This window comes from Petaurus breviceps, unplaced genomic scaffold (genome assembly GCF_028583685.1).
Source record: "Petaurus breviceps papuanus isolate PSGF00001 unplaced genomic scaffold, PetGlider_PUasm1.0 98, whole genome shotgun sequence".
In the NCBI taxonomy this organism is placed as follows: Eukaryota; Metazoa; Chordata; class Mammalia; order Diprotodontia; family Petauridae; genus Petaurus; species Petaurus breviceps.
In genome coordinates this window covers 28,344,567-28,364,384 of record NW_027187460.1, presented here as the reverse complement: position 1 = coordinate 28,364,384, position 19,818 = coordinate 28,344,567, and positions in this window count along the sequence as shown.

Genomic DNA, 19,818 nt, shown 5'->3' with positions numbered 1-19,818 from the left:
TGCATTCCACTTCTATCATTCTTTCTCTAGAGATGGATAACATTTTTCATTATAAGTCCTTTGGAATTGCCTTAGATTGTTGTATTGCTGAGAAGAGCTAAGTCATTCACAGTCAATTTTTGCAATATTGTATTCTCCTGATTATGCTCATTTCACTTTGTATCAGTTCATGTTAGTCTTTCCAGGTTTTTCTGAAAGTCCTGCTCATCATTTCTTATAGTACAGTAGTATTCCATCATAAATAATCATATACTACAACTTATTCAGTCATTCCCCAATTGATGGACATCCCCTCAATTTCCAATTCTTTGCCACCACTGAAAGAGCTGCTATAGATATTTTTGTACAAATAGGTCTTTTCCTTTTTGTTTTTTATCTCTTTGGAATACAGACCTAGTAATGGCAAATTGTTCTTCCTAGCACACAGATCTGACCATGTCAGCCCTCCCTCCCTCCACTAGGTTAACTCCACTGGCTCCCCTCCAGGAACAAATCCTCTGGTTCTTAGAGCCTCCCATAACTAGACTGCTTCCTACCTTTCCTATCCTCTTACATATTACTCCATTCCACATACTCTGTGATCCAGTAACTAGCCTCCTTGCTGTTCCTCACATAAGATACTCTTTCTTCCTACTCTGGACATTTTCAGTGGCTCTCTCCTCGCCCCCCCTTCCCATGCCTGGAATTCTCTCCCTCCTCATCTTCACTTTATGTTTCCTTAGTCTCTCTTAGGTTTGTAAAGCCAAGCATGAGCAGCTTTCCAGAGGACTACTGCTGTGAACAGCTTCAAGGTTCTGATTACATAGTATAGTGAACTTTCTATAAGGCAAAACATTCATAGAATCAAAGTACAGCATTCACAATGTTATGACATAACAACTTATCACTAAAATGGCTGCATAGTTTTCACCAAAGTGGCCACATAGTTTTAAACAAAGTACAGTAATTTAGTAACTCAGTCATTTAGTGAGTCCTTAATTCAGTCATCCTTAAGAAGGCTTGTCTCCTTAATGGACACAAAATACAAAGGTCAAAGTTTTCCACCCCAGATCACAGTAAATCTTAATCTTCTCAGTCAGCATCAGGTACCCAAGAAGAGATATTTTCATCTTGACTTGAGGCTGGCTCTCAGCTTCCATGGTTTCTCTTCCATGTTCCCAGCTTCTGCCCGAATCTATACAACTGTCATCTGGGTTCAAAGGCAGGCAGCTCCCAGTTCCTTGTCCAGCTCTTTGTCCAGTTCCCATTCCATATTGAAGTTCACAGTATCCAGTCCACCTCAAGTCCTTCATAGTTCCTATTTCTGGGAAGACAAAGCTTGACAGAGCCACAATAATATTCATACACATTACCAGCACCATTTTTGATTCACTGTCTGCCTGTGAAATCAACTCAGACCCACCAACAAGGTCTGAGAACTCAACACAAATCATCAGCATAGAAATCAACACAGACCCACAAACCAGGTCCAAGAGATCAACACAAATCATCAGTACAGTCCCAGGACCGCCAAATCCCTCCTCCAGGACTTCTGTAAATAGACAACCAGAAAATTCCCTTTCAGGACTTCCAGTAAGGTCCCAGGGCTTCTGCACAAAGTATTACAAACAAAAATCCACACAGACAGAACAGACAAACACAAGTTTTCTCCTCCACCACAAGAGCTCCCTTTTCAGTTCTGCTCTCTCCAACCTGGACCTCTCCTTATATGTGGCCTTCAGTTCCTCCCCTTCCTATTGCAGTTCACAAGTTCTAGGGTTCACAAGTTGTGGGATTCACAAGTTCTAGATCTTAATACTTGGTAAAATCAAGAACTGAAACAAGGTGTTAACTACTTCTGTGTTAATTGAAAAGCTGAAACAAGGTATTAACTACTTCTTTGCTTGACATTACAACGTTCCAGCTCCAATTCCACCTTCTGCAAGAAGCTTTTTCCAATCCCTCCTAATACTAATGCCTTCCCTCCCTTGACTATTCTGATTTATCCTATTTATATCTTGTTTGTTCATAGTTGCTTTAAGGCTGTCTCCCCACTTAGATCATGAGCTCCTTGAGAGAAAGAAGAGAGAATTTTGCTTTTCTTTGTCTTCCCAGTGCTTAGTCCAGTGCCTGTGAAAGTGGTTAATAAATAGTTGTTGACAGTCCACTATTGGCAAATTGGCATTGTAAATGTTTTTATCCATCATTCTGAATATAAGGTAATACTCTCTTCACTGGTATATACAAATCCAGTGCAATGTTGCTTTTAACAAAAACTTTGCAATACTGTAAGATGGTAAAATATTACCTGTTCATCTTCTCCTGTCCTCCCCCCCCAAAAAAAAAATAATAATAAAAGGTTGTGAGACAACTGTTCAAATTTGGCCTTTGTCATGCTCTATAAGGTAACCTCCATGAGTCAACTGTATTTTATTGTATTCTGCCTAAGATTGAAATCTAGAAGGGACCTTAGAGGCCTTGTAATCCAAGCCCCTCTTTTTATAGATGAGGAACCTGAGCCCTAGGTAGGTTAAGGTCGCTTACCTAAGGTCATACAGACAGAACAGACTTCTTTCAAAAGAGGTCATCAATTTGTAACTTCTGCAGCAACTGTATTAACTGGAGTATTTATCTGAGAACAAAATCCTGCAGACAGAGAATTTATTTGGGAACAAATTAGATTTGTTTTGCCACTGGACTTCAGTAACTCTGGAACAAAGAGTGAGACCGACAACTTTGTGCAATTCTGCTTCACTTAAATCCAGTTCACGTGCAAGTCACTCTCTCCCTTCCAGAGTCATTGAAATCCAGTGGCAAGGCAAAAGTCAGGATGGCAATGGCCTGGGGGGTAGTGGATGACTTTGGCATCTTTGATGTCTGATCGAGCTCTAAGCTCTCCACAACACCTGCTTCAGTCACCTTCATGGCTGTTGGAACAGATTGTTCTCATCTGCTCATTCTGGGGAAGGGTGTCTTCTCATGCTTGTGGTAGACATCCTGTTTGTTTTAGGTCATCTGCCAAGATAGTTTTACCATTGCACATGCTACAGCTTCTTGGAGTCAAAGGTGAGAGTTGGATGAAAGGTAAAAAACAAAGGGAGATGAGTAAAAGGGGGAGGTGACATGCTCACCTCAGCAGCATAGGAACTGTCTTGTTCCTATGTCTTACATTGTCCCCGGTTTCTCAGTTTCTTATATAACGTGGTTTCAAGTCCCAAGTTTCTTCATCCTTGTCTCCCTTCTCTGGAAACACCCCAGCTTGTGAATATCACTCTTAAAATATAACCCAGAAAAGACTGCTATGAATTAATGCAAAGTGAAGTGAGCAGAACCAGGAGAATATTGTACATAATAACAATACTGTATGATGATCAACTGTGAAACACTTGACTATTCTGATCAATGCAATGATCCAATGCAATTCCAAGGCATTGATGATGAAAAATACTATCCATCTCCAGAGAGAGAACTAATGAACTCTGAATAAAGATTGGAACATTTTTTTCACTTTCTTTTTCTTTTCTTTTTTGCAACATGACTAATATAGAAATATGTTTTGTATGACTTTTCATGTATTATGGGCATCAAATTGCTTGCCTTCTCAATGGGTGGAGGAGGGGCTGGATGGAAGGAAAGAATCAAAAAATGTTTAAATTTAATGTTTAATAATTAAAAAACAAAACAAAACACTGCAGCACTGCTCCTGTTGTGATCTGACCAAACAGAAGAAAATTGAACGATCCATATACCCTCTTTGTTCTGGAGACTATCTATTAATGTAGCCTAACAACACATTAGCTGTTTTGATTGCCTTGTCAAATATTGGAGAGCCTGTAGTCAATTTACCCCCTCACTGTAAAATTTAGGATGTATTTACACTCTTGCGGATACTCTACAATAAGGCCGTGGCCTGGCTTTTCATCATAATAGCATTTATATAGAACCTACTATGTGCCAAGCACTGTGCTAAGGACTTTACAAATATCCCAACTCATTCTTACAACAACCTAGGAAGTAGGTGCTGTTATCATCCCCATTTTACAAATGAAGAAACTGAGGCAAACAGGTTAAATGACTTGGTCAAGATCACCTAGATAGTAAGTGCCTAAGGCTGAATTTGAACTCAGGTTTTCCTGATTCTAGGCTCAGTGTTAAAAAAAAAAAACATTTTCATAGGTACTTTATGGAAGACAAATAGCTAAGAATAGTTTGTATGAAACTGAGGGTTTTAGGGATTTGATTAGGCAACAGTGTGATAAAGTAGTCAAAAAAACTAAGATCTTTGCCAGCATTTAGAGAGGCATACTGTCCTATATGAAGGAGCCAATAGTCACACTACCTACTGTATCTCTCAGCTTCCCCTTTTCATCCCAATTCGTCAGTAATACCACCCTTCTTAGTCACCTGGGTTCAACTTTCCTTCTTCTCTGACTTCTCCCTCTCCTTCATCCCTATTATACATTTAGCTACCCTGACAACTGAGTCTTTCTCCAGAATGGTCCTCCATCCATCATCCATTTCCCTGCCAACAACTTTATCTTGATCACTTATCAACATCATATTTAGAAGTGATACAACAGCTTCTCCCTAACTCCATTTTTCATAGGATCATAGATATCAGACTGGAAGAAGCCTCAGTGACTTGCCCAGGGTCACACAGCTGGTAAGCATCTTAGGCTGCTTTAAACTCAGGAAGATGAGTTTTTACCCTGAACTCTTGTCAACTGTGTCACCTGCCTAGTAAAGTTACATAAATGCTAATTATTATCATCATTAATCAAGGCCTGGCTATTCTAATGATAAGATACCTTAATTGCAGGTGTAGTCTTTAGGAAGCGCTAGAAAACTTTTTGAATGCTGTTCTCACAAGTCTATGTCTTTGAAGTAACAATAAATATGCCTCCAAAAGGTCTGAGTTGTATAGAGTTCAAAGTAGAACTCAAGGGACAAAATAGATCGAACCCTCCGAAAAATTAAAAACAAGAGGCAGCAAGGTACAATATAAACAACTAAGAGCTAGGGATTTGGAGTCAGCAGATCTGGATTCAAATCCTAGTTCTGATACTTACTATTTGTGTAATGTCCTCAAATCACTTAATCCGTCTGGGCCTTGGGTTGCCTTACCTGTAAAATCAATGGGTTGAACTGAATGACGTCCAATGTCCCTTATGAACTCTATAAGACCTATAAAGAGCATCAAGGGACCATTGTGAAGGGCAGTTATCTGAGGCCCTCTTTGTGCGCCATTGAGTTGCTTCTCCTCAAGAGCCATAGGGCATTTTGTGAATGAGAGCCGAGTGTAAGAAAAAAAAAAAGGAACCAAGAAAGGATGTGCCAAGTGTTTTAGCCATTGGTTCAGCCATTCCTTGATCCAAAGGCAGGGGCCTGTAGTAGATGTGCCCTTATGGTCTTTGTGATTCTGTGATAAGCTTCCAGAAGGCTAGTCAGTTCAAGTCATGCTGTACCTTGAAACCCACACATGGAGACATTTAAACATATCTTTTAGGGCCATATTTTCTTGCTAGTTGAAAAGGATTGATGGCACTAGAGAAGATTTGATACAGAGGAAAAGATCCCAAACTTTCCACTGGGGCAACCTTCAACGATTCTTCCTAGTAGACATGATAATCAATCAACAAGTATTTATTAAACATTTACTATATGCCAGACACTGTTTGAAGCACCAAGTATATGGGGCAGGGGAGCAAAAATGCCTTGCCTTCAAGGAATTTACATTATCTAAGGAGGGGAAACAACATATGCATATATTTTGTTGTTGTGTCATTTCTGTCGTTGTTTGACTCTTTGTGACCCCATTTGGGGTTTTCTTGGCAAAGATACTGGAGTGGTTTGCCATTGTCTTCTCCAGTCCATTTTACAGATAAGAAACTGAGACAAATTGGCAATTTGTCCAGGGTCACACAGCTAGTAAGGGTCTGAAGCCAGAATTGAACTCAGGAAGACTCATCTTCCTGATTGGATTGCAACCCCAGTGCTCTATTCACTTTGCCACTTAGCTGTCCATATACATAAAAGTTTATAGTTAAATAACTAATGAAAAGGATTGGAATCCCACCAACCAAGGATTACCAATTTTTTAGGAATAAAATACCAAGTTGCTTACCTGCGGTTCTTTTTCTGTTTTCTGTTGAATCAAAAACAGTCAGTCACACACTTCAACAATACTCATCAAAAAGAGCTCCTCTGCACATTCAATTTGCAAATATCTTTTTACTAATTTTTTTTTCATTTTAGACAAATACTAAAACTTAAATACACAATAAAGAAAAGAAAAAGAAATATTACAAACAGATATAAGAAAAGAAAAAAACATGTCATGTACACATTAGAACATAGGAGAGGATTCAAAATATATAACAATAGGGGTGGCCAGGTAGCACAGCGAGTAAGAGTAAGAGCACCAGCCCCAGTGTCAGGATGACCTGGGATCGAATCCGGACTCAGACACTTAGCACCCACCCAGAAATAACTGGCTGTGTAACCTTGAGCAAGTTACTTAACCCCAATTGCTTTAAAAAAATATATATATATATATGTATAACAATAAGTTATCATTTCAAGAGAGCCTATATATTAAATACTGTGCATTAAATTGAAAGCTGTTCATCTTTTCATTGCTTCCTTGTAGGTTTTCTTTTGTTCTCTGCTGTATGCTTTTTACTTTGTTCTTCCCCCGCCCCCCACCTGCCACTCCAAGGCTATAATTGAACATGAATCTATATATAGGTATTGATATATACATACATCTATACAGATACATACAGATATACATATACTTTCCCTAAGAGATTCTACTCCGAATCTTGTTTTTATGTTTGTGCATATCTCTTTTTTTATATTCCTCCTACCTGCTACCTTGCCCTCCTATTACTTAACCCACCCCCACTCCAGCAATCCCTCCCTTATCCTCCCATTGCCCTAAATCTAAATACCCTTTTGGACACCCATTTGACCTATTCTGTCCCCTTCCCTCTAAAGATCCCTCTTTTATCCTCTCCTCCCTCCCTATCCCCTTAAGAGTTTTATTTATTTTTTTAATTTAGAAGATTTTTATACTCTTCTAAATGTACATGTATGAAGTCCTAATTTCTTTAAAGAAAGTCAGTTTGATAGATGGAAAAACTTCCTTTTTATAAGAAGACATCTTAAGGGGTATTCAGTAGGCTAGCTGTTTTGGGGTGGGAGTAGGGAAAATACAGAGAAAAATTGTAACTGAAATTCTTTTAGAAATGAATATTGAAAACTAAAAATAAATAAATAAATTGGAAAGAGAAAAAAAGAAGACATCTTAAGTCCTTTGGGGCAGTTAGATGTTACAGTGGATAGAGTACCAGGCCTGAAGTCAGGAAGACTCATCTTCCCAAGTTCAAATTTGGCCTCAGACACTTAATAGCATTAGAAGAAGAGGGAAAAGTAGAAATAGAAAAAATCTACCTATCATCACCTGAAAGAGATCCTACAAGGAAAACTCACGGGAATATTATAGTTAAATTCTGAAACCCCCAGATCAAGGACAAAATATTTCCAGCAACAAGAAAAAACAATTTATGTATGATGGTATCACAATTAGAATCATACAAAACCTAGGTTTGGTGACACTAAAAGATGGAAGGTCTTGGAACACTAGCTATCAAACAGCAAAAGAACTGGACCTCTGGTGGAAAATGTCATACCCAGCAAAGCTAAGCATAATTTTGAATGGAAAAAGATGAACATTTCATCAACTGTCAAACTTTCAAGACTGTTAAAAAAAAAAAAGGCCTGAACACAATAGAAGATTTGACATACAAGAGCCCTAACTGTTGGGGCGGGGTGGAGGGGAGTAAAAGTTCCTGTGTCCTGGGTGCAGCCTCCCAACCAAGCTAAGCCCAGGGCTTGCCACTTGTTTAAGTAGCTTGCAGCTTGTTAGAGCAGACCCTAGGCTGAAGTTTACCCTTCGCAGGGAGGCCATCTAGTCCTGGGATTTTTCTTCAGGGCTTCTCCAGTTGTCCCAAGGGGACCCCTGTTCTGCCCCTGCTCTTTTTTTTTTCACTAATTTACTTCTTCCGTGGAGGAAAATCCTAAGAGCTTGAAATGTTCTGACCTACTCCATCTTCCCAGAATCTTCTCCATCACAAGTATCTCTTTTTAAATGAAAATGTAGTTTAAAGAAATAACCAGTCCACATCCTGTGAATTATTTTGGTCAGAGAATTGGACTTTTTCTCATAACAGAGAAATTAAATTTATTTCATCAGACTGATTTGGGACAGGTTGGGAGCAGGATTTACTTTGCAGATAGCAGACTTCTGTGGATACTAAAGATTGTATAGGGGAACCTTTGGAAAATGACAGGACACCCTAAGGGTGCTAGGCCGCTCAGGTACTGAGATGTGTAGGCGGAGAGGGCTTGAGAATGGAGAAGGATGATGAAAGGGAAGGTGTACATATAAGCTGCCTACTATATGGCATGGCCAATGGCAGTTGTATAGACATTCAGCCTTAGTGCAAAGAATTGTGTAGAATTCAGATGTTTAAGGGTTAAAAAAAAAAAAACCCCTTGCTATCCTTTTGAAGATTAGATTAAATTTCTTGGAGGTTTAAATAACTACTACAGTTGGTATATACACATAAACACACATATCATATACCTTATATACATTTTAATGCTATGCAGGACCTATAGTTAAAAAATGTCAATTAAATGACATGTCTTGTAAAGGATAAAAGTACAGTAGTGTAAGAAGGGCTAAAGAGAGTGTCCTGGGAGATTTGAGAAGGAAAGAATCACATCTGGCTTAGAAGAAGGATTAGGGGCAGCCCCTGGAGTCAGGAGGACCTGAGTTCAAATCTGGCGTTGGATATTAACTAGTTGTGAAACCCTGAGCAAGTCACTTGACCCTGTTTGCCTCCAAAAGAAAAAGAAGGATTCTGGGGAAGGCATAACGGGAGAAGGGAAGATCAAGATATGGTATGGTGCGGTAGAAAGGCTGCTGGATTTGGAATGGGAAGACTTGGGTTCGAATCCCAACCCTAATACTTATTACTACATTTGTGAACTTGAGGAAGTCACATCCTCTCTTGGCCTTAATTTCCTCATCTGTAAAATGAGAGAGTTGGACTAGATGGCTTGGAAAGGACCCTTCCAACCCAAAATCTATGAACTGAGACTGGGTCTTGATAAGGATTTTGATTCAACAATGAAGGGAGGGAAGCTCTACAGGGCATCCATCTAACAGAGGCAACTAGGTGGCTCTGTGGATAGAGCTGGGCCTCGAGTCAGGAAGACCTGAATTAAAATCTGATCTCAGATTCTTTGGTTGTGTGACCTTGGGCAAATCACTTAATTTCTCTTTCCCTCAGTTTCCCTAATTGTAGGGCTGTTGTGAGAGTCAAATGAGATAATACTTGTAAGGCATTTAGTGCAGTGCCTGGCACAAAGGAAATACTAGGTAAATGCCTATTTCCTTCCCTTTTCCTCCTCTCCCAATATGTTAGAATCTAGGCAATAAACATTCTTCATCCACTTGAGCTTTCTTGTGTGGATGGACCAGCCAAACTTCTTTGAGTGATTACAGACCTCTTTAGGAGGCTCTATGCTATCTCAGAAATAATAAGATATTAATGTTATCTGCAAACAGGAGCATTTGGAGGACCTAATCATCCATAGGGAATCCCTGCTCATTCTGGGCTCTGTGCTGGATTTCTGCCATGATGGTAGCACATACCTTTGGTGAGCAGACATCTCCCTGTTTTGTCCCCAAAGAGTCATTGAACAACATTCTTTCTGTTGTTACCTCTTCCAAGGAATCCTAAATGATCTTGATGTATAAATGGGAGACATCTTGCTACTAAAAAAAAAAAAAAAGCTTATAAGACAGTACTTTGTCCCACCAAATCAGATGTTTTTATAATTAACAAGCCATAAGCACAATGAGATCTTTTTTCTTTACATCTTTCACCTGATTTTGAGATGGCAAAGATGAGGTCTGTTGGTGTATATCTCTTGAGAAAACCTGATCAGTCCCTGCTAATGCCTTCATTGAGTATTCCCATAATGTATGTAAAGGTTTCATATTTATGAGAGTAGACACATGGGGTGGGGTTACTCACTGTTGTTTCCTTAGTCATTTTTTTTTATTATTCACCAGGTGGGAAACTTTTCCCACTCCTTTTGTATCTTCCCCTCTATCAGACACCTTGTATATCTTACCTCAATGCCCTTAAGATTGTTTTGCCTCCAGCAAGTATCTCCTCTATTTATACTCAGTCCAACCCAACTGCTTTCCCTATCTTGGTTCTATTTAGTGTTATTTCTACTTCCTCTATATGCATTTCATGAACTGAAATATAGAAGAAAATAGGATTAATTCCAAAAGAGATTTTTTGTAATTTTCTAGTCCAACTCCCTAATTTTTGCAGATTGGGAAACTGAGATTTGCAAAGGTTAAGTGGCTTATCTAGAGTCACGCTGTAAGTAGCAAAGGTAGAATTTGAACCCAGGTCAACCAGAAGCAGGGATCTTACTCCTATACCATAAGACTCTTCACTATTTGAATAGGAGGTGAGGTAATATTTGGTTTCAACTACAAATTCCCAACCCATATTAATTATCTCTCCTCTGGTTAAGATTTCAAGCCTTGGGGCAGCTAGGTGGTACAGTGAATAGAGACCCAGCCCTGGAGTCAGAGGACCTGAATTCAAATTCGGCCTTGGACACTTAACACAAAAACTAGCTGTGTGACTTTGGGCAAGTCACTTAACCCCAATTTCCCCTCCAAAAAAAAAGTAAAAAAAAAATTATATTTCAAGCCTGACTGTTAGCCTACTGATGTCTGTAAGAAACTGACTTTATGGCTAAATGAATTTAAAGTGTTGGGTGTTTTTATTTTTTCTTTACAAAGATCAAATTTTAAAAATTCTTCCACCTTTGTGCCCCAGATTGGACTTGACCCCATTTACCCACACCACTCAGGCATTACTTCCTTCTCTCCCCCACCTGCTTCTTTTTCCATCAGGTGATTTTCATATACTTGCTGTCCAGGGGTCCACGAGTTGGTGTCTAGGAGAGTTTGCATATTACAATTCTGCTTTACATGTGGGTTTGCATTTGCATATAATTTAGTCTCTCCTGTCTAGCCACATGACAGATACTGAAACCTGCTTGGCTTTCAGGTCTAGTTAACAAAAGTAAAAACACAAACTTTGTGCCATTGGACTGTAAAGGTTACATGGTTATCAGAGAGTTTCTGATGGATGATTCATAGAAGGTGGACACTGGGCCATGAACCTAAAAAAAGGTTCCCACAAAGGGCACGGATAATGTCACCAGTGATCATCTATGTTGGGGCTGTTCTGCAAACCCTGAGAAACATGCCTTCAGCTAACCTTAGTTCCTAAGACACCAGAAATTGATGTGTAGGGTTTTAGAGAAGCCAAACATAGGCCAATCCTTTCCCAAAACAGTTGAAAAAATGTCTTTTTCTCATAGCTCACTCTCTACACTCAAATGAGCACTTAGTGAGTTCCTGCTATGTAGTTGGTATTAAATGCTATAGGGCTAGGGATGAGGACTAGATTTGTGATTTCATTGGTATAGGGAAGTCCCATTGGTACAGAGAGCTCCAGTTGAAGAAATTTCTTCTACCAATGAGGGCTGGCACCTTCTCTGCAGCTTATATAGTCTTAAAGAATTGCCTAGAGCATCAAGAAATTAAATGATTTGTGTAGGGTCATTCAACCAGTATGTTAGACCTTCTTCTCCAAGAATTGCTATTGCAGTTGTTTAGGGCAAGGGGGTTCCAAATTGCAGCCAGCACCAAGTGAGGAAACCAGGAACTCCCACTCTCTCAAGTTCACCCAGTTTCTCCAAGGCTAGAAGGATCCATCTTAGGATCACGTCTCATGTTATCTATATTCTGGGAAAGAAATACAAAGCAGAAGAGGTGACCAGGGACCCAAGCTCAAGCTTGTGTAGGCCAAGCCTCTGCCTAAGCTGTCATGTGTGAGCAGCGGAAGTCCCAGAGAGGGAATACATTACATGTTACATACATACACGTTGCACATCATGGGGAGAGAAAGACAGGCAGATGGAGGCAGAGAACACATAAGGAAATAATCCATCTTTCTAGACATAGTGACTAAGGGGCCATCCGGGGTTTGTACTGTGCCATCTCAAAGAGCCAAGTCCTTTGGAGCTGAGCATACATTCCCTCGGAGGGAATACAGCCTCAACACTCCATTGGAGATGAAGACCTCATCTTGGAGAAGATGGCCATTAGTAGGAGAATGAACCCAAGACCTGCCCTGGTTTGTCAGAAAGCATTCTCTGTAGAGAATTGTTTGGAAATGCTTCTTGTTGTTTGTCCTTCCTTCTCAAAGAGATCCATCACCACCATCAGGATGGTGATGTCTTGACTTGCAAGTGAATTGGATTTAAGTGAGGAAGGGCTTTTCAAGATCACTAGCCTCACTTTATCCTCCAGAGCCATCTGGGCCCAGTAGTAAGATATAGGTCAGAATGACTGGAGATGGCCCTGCTTTGGACAAGGCAGAGCTGAGGCAAAAGTGAGGTGGATTCCACAGTCTTACAAAATGGCTCTTACTCTAGCCAAATCACAAGGGGGTAGGCAGAAAGAAGGTCTGGCTATTTTTTTTTTTTACCCCTTTAGATACAGATGAAGAAAAGGGGAGTTCAGGGAGGTCAAGTGATTTGATTTTGGTCACATAGTTGGCAAGTGACAGAGAACTCAGACTCAGATTTCCTGTTTCCTGACTGTAAATCTGGTGCTCTTTCTGCTTTACTACACATGAAAACAGGAAAAGCTAAATGACATATAAGTCACCACTGGCACAATACTAAATGGATGTCTCAAACAGCAAACACTGTAAGAGGTTCAGAGGAATGAGGGAGAGAAATGTGGACTTCAGGCCTGTGTGAAGGAAGGCTTCCTGGAAAGGGGGGGCACTAAGGGAGTTTAAGGGAAGGAGTTCACAGTGGATGGGCACTCTAGGTGGGGAGATTCATAAACAGAGTAAGAACACATGGGGTTAGCTTCATAAATTATCCAGTCCAACCCTGTCATTTTATAGATTAGCAAACTGAAGCCTAGGGAGGCAAATGGATTTGTCCAGGACCACACAATAATAAATAGCAGAGCCGCCATTTAAACCTAGGTTCTTTGACTCCAAATCCAATGTTTTTTTCCACAATACCATACCACTTCATACAATAAAGGATGCAAATAAAGACCAGTCTAACTGGTTTAACATTAAATATGTAAAGAAGAAAAGTAGAAGATAAGGTTGGAAAAGTAGATTGGAGTCAAATAGTAGAAAGCCTGGAATGCCAGGAAAATATTCACTTACTACCACAGATCACATAGTTCCATAGGAAACACTGTATTCATTTTACCCATAATTGAGGAACAAAAACTGACCAGCTCAAAACACAAATGTGGGAATAGAGAAACAAGGAGAATTCTAAACCACTCCTTCTCTCCTACCCTCACTGTTTCCATCATTTGCATTTTCCACTCCTACATGGGTATTCCTGGGCACAAATTTAAAAAGTCACACAACCATGCTGACTGGGTCCATTTATTACAGATTGGTTATGTCAACTCAACTGGGCCCTCCCTGCTGCATGCAAATTTTTTTAGTCTTAATAATAATAATAATGATAGCTAACTTTTTTTTGGGGGGGGCAGGGCAATTGGGGTTAAGTGACTTGCCCAAAGTCACACAAACTAGTAAGTGTCAAGTGTCTGAAGCCACATTTGAACTCAGGTCCTCCTGAATCCAGGGCCAGTGCTCTATTCACTGTGCCACCCAGTTGCCCCAATAGCTAACATTTATATAGTGCTTATTATTTTCTAAGCGTTTGGCTAAGCACATAACAATTATTATCTCATTTGATCTTCACAACATCCCTGAGACATAGGTGCTATTGTTATCCCCATTTTACAGATGAGGAAACTGAGGCAAACAGAGGTTAAGTGATTTGCTTAGAGTCACACAGTTAATAAGACTCTAGGGCCAGATTTAAACTCAGTTCTTCCTGATTTCAACCTTGGCACTCTGTCCAAACTGACTGACTTTCTATCCCATTCCCCTCAGTTCTGTTTTAAACCTTCTCTTTTCTCCTTCAGCTGCCTAAGCCATTTCTTCCTCATTATGCCAATATGCCTAGATTTTCCTCCATTTTCTCACCTTGCATTTACTTCTCGACTCTGCAATCTGGTTTGGAAGGAATCTGGTCATACAGCTGATAAAGGCAAGAAGTGAGATTTGAACCTAGTTCTCCTAGACTCAGTAATGTGCTGGGGATAATTTATACCAGTTTGTGAGAGTAGATTGCTAAATATTCCTCATTTTATACCTCTGAGGTGTAAATTTATAACTCAGAAACTGAAAAATACTTGAAAGCAGGACTTGATTTGTTTGTTGTTTTGCTGACTGTCTAGACTTGAGAAAGTATAGGAGATGGAGATAATGGGTCTTCCTGACTCCAGGCCTTGTGTTCTATTCTATCCTCTAAACCAACTAACTGCCCTAATAAAGCAGAAACAGTAAGCTGGTACCGAGGTGTAGAGAGCACTGGACTCTGAAGATCTGAGTTCGAATCTTTCTTCAGACACTTAGTAGTTGTGTGAGACTGAGCAAATCACTTAACCTATCTGTATCTCAGTTTCCTCATATGTAAAATGGAGATAATAGCACTCATCTCCCAGGCTGGGATGTTATAAGGATCAAATGAGAAAGCATGTAAAGTACTTTGCAAAACTTAAAATGCTACATAAAGGTGTATTATATATGATAATATATTGCTATATTATAACTCAGGAAATTGAGGCTCAGAGAGAAATAAATTGTCCAAGGCCAGAAGCAGATTTTGGGATGCAAAATTGATATGAATATGAAGGGGGTGGCTAGGTGGCAGAGTGAATATAGCACGGGCCCTGGAATCAGGAGGACCTGAGTTCAAATCTGGCCTCAGACACATAACACAAATGCAAAACTAGCAGTGTGACCTTGGGCAAGTCACTTAACCCCAATTTCCCTGCCTTCCCCCCTCCAAAAAGCAAAATAATAATAATAATAATTAGAATCACCTCTTCTGCTTTGTATTTCTTACCCAGAATATAGATTACATGAGAAGTGATACTAAGATGGATCCTTCTAGCCTTGGAGGAACTAGGTGAACTTGAGAGGGTGGGAGTTCTTGGTTTCCTCACTTGGTGCTGGCTGCAATTTGGAACCCCCTTGCCCTAAATAACTACAACAGCAATTCTTGGAGAAGAAGGTGGCTGAATTACCCTACATAAATCATTTAATTTCTTGGCACTCTAGGCAATTCTTTAAGACTATAAGCTGCAAAACAATAATAATAAAACATGGAAAAAATGCTACTAATGTGCATCTTCTTAAAAGTGTGTACTGCATGCATTTTTTTTTTAATCAGAGAACTGGTTGTTAAACTTTTACCAGCACACCCCTGACTTTGGTCTCAGCAACTACCCACTGGATCTTGTTAATTCTTCCACCATTATTATCGAAAAGAAATCTCAAGTAGAAGTTGGGAAGACTGTTGCAGATATGCCTTGACTTAGAGAAAACCACAGAAATGCATGAGATTAGTTTCCTAAGGATTTCTTGTCGATGAAAGCCATGAAAAACAAATTTAGATGTAGCCAAGTGTTTCTACAATGGCATTTCATGCCTGTTGGGAGCAGAGGTGCTCACAAAAGTTCCTGCTTAGGTGAAACAGATTGGGGAAACACTGGGGAAGTGGTGGGATTTGGGTGTGGGTGTACAGGATTCTAGAATTCTCATTTCTTTTTTTACCTTTGAGAGTCACTTCCTGTTCATTCACAGATAGAAAAGGGAAGCATAGCATCAAGGGGGAGGCCTCTTACCTGATAGGTGGGTACATATCAGCTGAGTCTGGGGGATTGGCTCCAATATTGCTAGTCCTACAACCCATTCCTCCCATAAGGTATGGCCATGAAGACCTGTGGGAAAACCAGTATATGGAGGTGAGATGGACCCTGGCGCCAGAGGTGAGCACCAGCACATGAACAGCCCCAAAACCAATCAAAATGGATTCTTCCGATGTGAGGCTAGACTGGTAGGTAGTTCTTGCATACCCTGTGGTCAGTAAGCCAGGAGTAGGAAGAACCATTTGGTCTTCATACTACCGTGTTTCCCTGATAATAAGACCTATCCCGAAAATAAGCCCTCCCCTTACTGTGTAAGATTCCTCTAAAATAAGCCCTCCCTGAAAATAAGCCCTATTGAGATTGCTACTGTAGTGAAGGTGATCCCCTGCGCTACATGCTACATTATGGTACCCTCTGTATACACCGTCCCCCCCCCACCCCGTGAAATGCACGCCGCGCTCTGAGCTGCATCCAATCAGAGCTGCAGCAGTGAGCGCATCATCCTGTTCTTCCCCAGTGATTTGCTTGCTGGCGCCATTGAGAGCAGTGCCACGGAGGAGAGCTGAGGCAGGACAACATAAGCCCTCCCCTGAAAATAAGCCCTCTGGTGTTTTTCTTTCAAAAAAAAATAATAAGACAGTGTCTTATTATCGGGGAAACACGGTATAGTGGGAGGACAAGGGAGAGGAAGGTACTGCAATATGGTTTGTTTGAAGCATCTCATGTTGAAAGTGCTTTCTTATTTCCCTTGTACTCTTGTTATGCCTAAGAAATCATATGGCTATATTGACTTGAATGACTGTGTCCTATACATACATGGGAGTCGTTGAAGGGAAATTCCAGATTGAAGATGAATATTAACCACGTATTTTCCTTGAATTTTCTAAGAATTTGTAGTTGTATTTCATCATCCCCTAGATTTAACAAAGAATCCTGCCAGCATGGGTTTTATCTCGCTCCCTCCTTCCCAACACCCATGTCTGGTGAAGTTTGAGGCTTAAGCATGCATATCAGAGAAGAGGTTCTTCCATGTACAACAGAGAAAAGGTTAACATATTCACACCAGAAAGAGGTTCAAGAGGAACCATCTGAGTGGTCTGAGTATAGTGACCCCTAATGGACAAACCACTTTTTAATGCATATCAGAATTAGGCTGCCAACCCAATCTCCTGAATCTAGGTCCAACATACTTTCTACTATGGGCGCCACATTTTCTTCTCATCTGCAACAACCCAGACAACTCAACATAGCCCAGAGGGACCCAAGGCCAGAACATTTTCATTGACCCTGACTCTTTTTAGTAAGTCAGGACAAAGAAAAACACTCTTGTGGTTTAAGTCAACTGACCAAGGAGTATTGAATTGCTCAAAGTGCCCTGTCACTTCTGACAGGCAACCCTGAGGTGCTGGTCCCTGTTTCAGGAAGTAGAAAAGATCTGACAAGGTCAAACATAGAGTGGAACAAATATTCATATCAGTTTTGCATCCTAAAATCTGCTTCTGACCTTGGACAATTTATTTTTCTCTGAGCCTCAATTTCCTGAGTTATAATATAGCAATATATTATCATAAATAATACACCTTTATGTAGCATTTTAAGGTTTGCAAAGTACTTTACATGTTTTCTCATTTGATCCTTATAACATCCCAGCCTGGGAGATGAGTGCTATTATTATCTCCATTTACAGATGAGAAAACTGAGATACAGATAGGTTAAATGATTTTCTCAGTCTCCCACAACTACTAAGTGTCTGAAGAAAGATTCGAACTCACATCTTCAGAGTCCAGGGTTCTCTCCACCTCGGTACCAGCTTGCTGTTTCTGCTTTATTAGGATAGTTAGTTGGTATAGAGGATAGAACGCAAGGCCTGGAGTCAGGAAGACCCAAGCTCAAATCTGTCTTTAGATATGCTTACTAGCAGTGTGCCCCTGAGCAAGCCACTGAACTGCTACCTGCTTCAGTTTCCTCACCTGTAAAAGGAGGATAATAATAGCACCTTCCTCCCAGGGTTGTTATGGAATCAAATGATAGAATAATTGTAAAGCACTTAGCATAGTATCTAGTGCATAGTAAGTGCTCTAGAAATGTTAGCAATCATAATTATTAAATGCTTAATGCATACCAAGTATTGTACTAAGAGCTGGGAATACAAATACAAGCAAAAAAAACCTAGTCCCTTACCCCATGGAGTTATAGTCAGATTGGAGAACATATAAGGAGACATTAAATGCTAGGAGGTGCCATAATGTACAGAGTGCCAGGCCTGAAGTCAGGAAGACTCATCTTGCTGAGTTCAAATCTGGCTTCAGGCACTTATTAGCTGCATGACCCTGGACAAGTAATTTCACCCTGTTTGCCTCAGTTTCCTCATCTGTAAAATAAGCTAGAGAAGAAAGTGGCAAGCCAGTCCAGTATCTCTGCCAAGAACACCCCAACGGGATCATGAAGAGTAGGACTGAAAATGACTGAATGATCACAAAAAGGAGGACAAAGGGGTAAGTATATGTGGCCCAACATGAAGCCCTAAGCCTCCAAGACCAGACTTAAAGAGAGGGCATAGATGGAATGGTTCTGGAAGTAAATAAGCAGTTTGGGCTTTTAAGAACTCCTATTTTGGGGGTGGCTAGGTGGCGCAGTGAATAGAGCACCGGCCCTAGAGTCAGGAGGACCTGAGTTCAAATCCGGCCTCAGACACTTAACACAAAAACTAGATGTGTGACCTTGGGCAAGTCACTTAACCTTAACTGCCCTCCAAAAAGTGAAAAAAAAGAACTCTTATTTTTATAGTATTTCAAGGTTTACAAAGCACTGTAACAACTCACATCAGATAGGATGGCCAGGCATCATCTTCAGCCCATTCTGGATATAGACTGAACCTGTGATTTCATTACCATACAGATCTCTACCAACACAAATCCATCCCTTCTCTGCCATTTATAATCAATCCCATCCCCCAGACTCCAGCAGTAAAATGACTAGCCCAGGATCACATAGCTAGAACTTGTCAAAGGCAGGGTGTGAACCCACATCTTTTAGGCTCCAGGCTGACTCTATCCATTATGTTACATTGTCTCTTCTGTCCTCATTCTGGGAATTGGGAAACCAATATTCTGAAAATTTAAGTGAACCATCCTGGGTCACACATTATGTAGCAGAGCCAGGCTGAAGCCAGACAGGTTTTTGGACTCCAAAATCAATGCGTTTTTCACACAACCTCTCATTGTGCATCTCTGCCTAGATCAGGGGTGGGGAACCTGCACTCAAGGACCTAGAGAGCCACATGTAGCCTTAAGTCTGCAGGTTCCCCACCCCTGGCCTAGATGATCTTTAAAATCTCTTCCACTTCTAAATCCTAGAATCTGTTAAGTGTTCCTTTCATGTGTTCCAAAGGGACCTGCCAAACCCCAAGGCTGGGCGCTTTGCTGGGTTCTGGGTTATTGAGCTGAAACACCCATCTTTTGTTTCTGGCAGGCAGAGATAAACTAGCACTGAGCTTGAGCTCCTAGCAGCCTCCCCAAACAGGAAACTGATGTAGAATATAAATAAAATTAAATGGGGGCACTTGCTGAAATCCATTAGCCAGCCATCAGTCTCTGGCGTTGGGATGGGAGAAGGGATGGATGATATCACAGGCCAAGAAATAACTCTTACTTGGCTGTGTGTTCGGGGCTGCCTCTATTTTTGGCTGTGCGATTCTCCGCTCTCGTAATCCATCCTTACTTAGGGCCATCTGTTTTAGGTAGTAAGCCCAGTCACCAGGCTGAGGCAACGCCTTTTCTCTAGCAATCTCACTATGCTCGTCATCGTGAGCAAGAGTGAGCTTGGCTTTGTTCTGTTCTATTTAGTCATTCTAGGCCCAGGGTGCTGCTGCACCTAGAAAGAAGGTGCTTAGGATATAT